Source organism: Athene cunicularia (assembly GCF_003259725.1).
Source record: "Athene cunicularia isolate RWA chromosome 3 unlocalized genomic scaffold, athCun1 chr3_part1, whole genome shotgun sequence".
Lineage (NCBI taxonomy): Eukaryota > Metazoa > Chordata > Aves > Strigiformes > Strigidae > Athene > Athene cunicularia.
Window position 1 is genome coordinate 89,562,935 of NW_020799097.1, and position 4,512 is coordinate 89,567,446.

Consider the following 4,512-nt stretch of genomic DNA (forward strand, 5'->3'; position numbering starts at 1 on the left):
GGCTGGCTTCTCATGTTAACTGTACTTCGTTAAAGCTTCATCAATTGTACTCAATTGACTCTAAGTTTGAAGTTATGGTTCTGCAACTCAGATCCATCGAGTTACTCCAAATTTGAATAAGAAATAAGAATTTGAGTGTCATCTGATGAGTATAGACCATAATGGTATATGTTACCTGCCTTTTCTCACAATCAGTGGCTTTGTACATCACCCATTGTCAACAAAGAGGAAGAAACACTAACAGGGAGATGTACAAACGAAAGTCCTAAATAGTCCAAGAAGAGCTGAGGCTTCCTTCTGTTAAAGGGAGCAAAGACAGTGGGGAAGTCAGTCAGCTTTCTTTTAAAGGAGCCAGGAGGCTCCCCTCCTCCCTCTGAGGAAGCCCTCCAACTTTTGGAAGGAAGAAACCATCTATAGAAACAAAGATGGCTGGAGCATAAGAAAAGTGAATGAACTTCAGGCTGTTGAAAGCAAGTACTGCTGGCTTCTGCAGAGAAAGGGAAGTGAGTAAATAAGTAACTTTCCTCTGACCTCAACAGCCCAGTAGTACTGACATCTTTTAAGATGTAAATTTAGTTTATATACAAATGATGCATGCACAAATCCTGCTGGAAGTGAGACAGCGCTCATGATTCATGCTTCCTGATGCATAAGCATCCAGGTGAAATTTCTCCCCACACACTGTCAGCCATGGCCTCGTTCAGGTTTAAGGCTCCAGCTCAGGCTCAGCTTCCACAGCAGTTCTTGGGGCTCATCCCATCATCTCCCAGCAATGTGGACTGTGCTCCTCAAGGCTTTAAAAAGGCAACATGGAATTTAACTGAATAAATAGTTTAGCAATGAATATTATTTTTTTTTTTTTTTTTTGTTTTTTTTTTAAACAGGGATAGATGTTTTGCCGCCAGTTTGTGTGTTTATTTTCCAGTTGCCATAGAAAATAATTGACCTATTTTCTTCCAAGAATAAATATCTTTATTCAAGCTCCCTAAAAAAAACAGGCAGCCAAGACTTGCACTGAAGCCCCACCCATGCCGTCTGCAGCTACAGCCCACAGTGGACAGATTAAGCTTTACCATTTTTACTGAGGCTTTTAAACTGTTGGATGAAAATGTGTTTCTTACAGTACATTTATCCTGTTGACTCCTACTGTTTCAGACCAGAGATACGGTTCTAATGAGAAGCCTAAGGAGATGCAAAATTTAAAGAAGGCAAGGCATTCAGCAGTGTCATTGACCTGGGCTCGTTGCTGTTTCCTCCCCATTTCTTTAAATCCCTCAAACAGATAACTAAACCACCTTTCAGAATGTTTTTCCTGGTCATTCCTTTTTCTTTTCCTTGCTCTGGATATATAAGGGCTTCATCAAAAGCACACTGAATTTCTGGGAAGAGTTCATGGCATCAGGATTTCAGTGCTAAGTAGATTATCTTTTGATTCTAGATCATTTTCTTTCTTTTGCTTATGAATGTAAAATGGAGAGAGATCTCCCCATGCAGCTCCCCTCTGAGAACCAGGCCGTTTTCTCCATTACCCTCTCTGTAACCCCAGAATATGTACTCAGACACTACTGTAGTTGCTTTTTCCCCTCATACTAGCCCCTGAATATTAATCTCTGTGCATATTGCTCATGTTTGCATGCTGCTGTCCACTTGAAATCATTCTAAAATTATTTCTTCCAGATTATAGGCAGTGTTTCTATTTATATATTGTGGATTTGTTTTTTCATTGCTGCTAAGCACCGCACTGAATCTTTGAGAGTTTTATCTATTGCTTTGTCCAGCAGCATTTCTGTTCAATGTTCAGTGGTGTACATGGCAAGTGAGGCAGCCTTGTCATGACTAGAGTGTCGGTAGCACTCTTACCTAATTTGCTGAAAATGTGGAAGCATGTGGTAAATGCAGCACAAGGATACACAAAATGAAAGAACAGCCTTGTAATTCTGATTTGATTTTATATACCTGAATAGGTAGTTGTTAGGAACAGTAACACCTGTTTCTGCTGTTCTTCTTGTGCAAAAGAGTCAGCATCTTCACACCCATCTACCAGGCACTCAGAAATACAACCCAGAAGGAGGACTAGGTAGAGAATTACCCAGAATCATGGGTGCTGTGTTGTTTATTGGGTCATATTTGAGCCCAGACGTTCCTTTTCATTGTATGAATGCAAGGCCTGACTTGGCAATGGGACCAGGCACATACTAAGAGAGAGAGTCTGGGCATATCTTGCACCTAACTGCCAGATCATGCACCCATCTCCATGGATGCTTTGCTCTGCCTGGCGGGTACCGCTCTTCCATCAGGCCAACAGGGACAGCCCCGGGCTGCTCTCTGAGCTGCAGGGATGGAGCTGGAGTGCCCCACGCTGCAGGCACTGAAGGTGTGAGCACATGCCACGCGACAGCTCCCCTCTGCCCTGCAGACCTCCATAAGGGTTGTACTGTGGGGACAGATGTATGTGGTTCCCAAGCTTATCCACCACATCTGCAGAGGGAACCGCTGTAAGCCACACATCCTGTCTCCCAACTTATAGAACATCACGTATGCTTTAAAATACAGTTGTTTAAATCAAACCAGCTTATTTGTAAATTCCTTTTTTAAAATATGCAAATATACAAAAATGCTTTCTTAGTGCACATGACAAGATTCTTTCAGATATTAAACTAAACTGAGAATAGCTGGAATTCCTGAGGTAAATAAGACTGATGACTGCTGGGAAAAGGAAAGGGAAATTATTATTTACTTAATGTCGACTGTAATGCCAAGTTAAAAAAGGGATAGTTTTGATCTTGTGTCTTCCCACTAACTTTTCATGTATGTGAGTTAAGTGATCCCAAAGATGCTCATGAGTCTCACCATTCCAGCATGACAAATTACTTCATGTTCTCTATGGATTGATAGCCAGATAAATAGAGGCAGTGTTTATTTTACCACTCAGCAGATCTTTCAAATATTATTACTGTGGCATATTTCCTTTGTTTTATTTTATTTCAAGTGGAATTCTATTTAAGACTTTAGGTCACTGCTTTATGCCCTTGGGCCAGGTACAGATCTTTAACCAAGCCACTGTAAATAAACAGCAGTGATTTTCATGTGATTGCAGATCATGACAATGTTGTCCGGAACATTTTCTTTAAATGCCATGTCACTTTCACCTACTGCCTTCAGGCCAGCGCATGACATGCAGTAAGTGTCAGGCGAAATGTCACATCTGGGAGGAAGAGCTTGTGTGAACATTAAAAAGGAATGTGGAAAAATAGTGTCACATACCCTGTAATCTAATATGGTTCTGCCTTAAAAGGGATGTTTTCTCTCTGGAGATACATGTTTAACCAAAATGACTTCTGCTGGAAGTTCAACAAAACTAAACTTATCTGTTTATCCTCAGCTTTCTTGGGAAGTTCTTGCTGCAGTGGTTCAATTCCAGGTCCTTGTATATTTTGCTGACATGATAAGAGCCTTTAACAAATAAACTCAGAAAATAGAAATGAGAGGAATTAAATTAATTTGTCTTATGACATGAGAATAGCAACCTACCCCTAAGACTCTAAGTCTTAGGAGAGTCCCTATTCTTATACTTGGATTCTTCCAAGAATAGGAATAGGGAAGGTAACTAATGATGCTTCCCTGGTACATACTCAGCTCGGGGGGTTAAGGACTTGTGATGCATTATGTGAAGTGTCTCTTTTCTGTTTGTTTTGAATCTGTCACCTGCTGGGTCTATTTGATGTCCATAGTTCTTGTATAAGGAAAGACAGTGGACAATTAACTCTTATTCACGTTTTCTTTGCAACTCTCTGTTCACAGAAGTCTATCACAGCATCCTTCTGTTGTTTTCTGGGCTCTGTGCCATTCCTCTCAGGGGAGCCTTTGTTTAGCTTCAACAGTCCTTCTTGTCCTTCTCTTTATCTTTTCTATTTTTACTATAAACTTTTTGAGATTATGGCACTTGGAAGTGCACACAGTTTTCAAGTTTTGGGCCCACTGTGGATTCATGCCATATTCTTTCCCAAATAATTCCCAGCATTTTAGAAGCTTAACTGTTCAATAGTAAAGAGTTACCATTCAAACTCTCTCCTGAGTGATCGAAACTATTTCTGAGTCTAAAATGTATATAGAATTGTTTCTCCCATAGGCATTACTTTATGCATCCAGTTTCATTTGTTGCTTTATTACTCCTTTAGCATCATAAGGATCTCCTGCAAATCTTCACAGACAGCTTTCATTTTGATTACCCTGAACAATACGGTATCATCAGCAAATTTTGCCACTTCACTGTTTAACCCCTTCCCCAGCTCACTTATTATATTGTCTAATGCTCTTTTTACCAGTTTAGCTGGTGTTTTCAATGGTTTTGAATTCTTATTTTGAACAAATTTAAGAAATTCCTTTCAGCTGCTATCAGGGTGGTTTTAAACAAGAAGTCTTACATGACAGTTAATAGTTCAGCTATTTCAGACTTGTGTTCCTTTACAACTCTGCTCCAAACAACATCTGCATACAGTGATTTGTTACTAC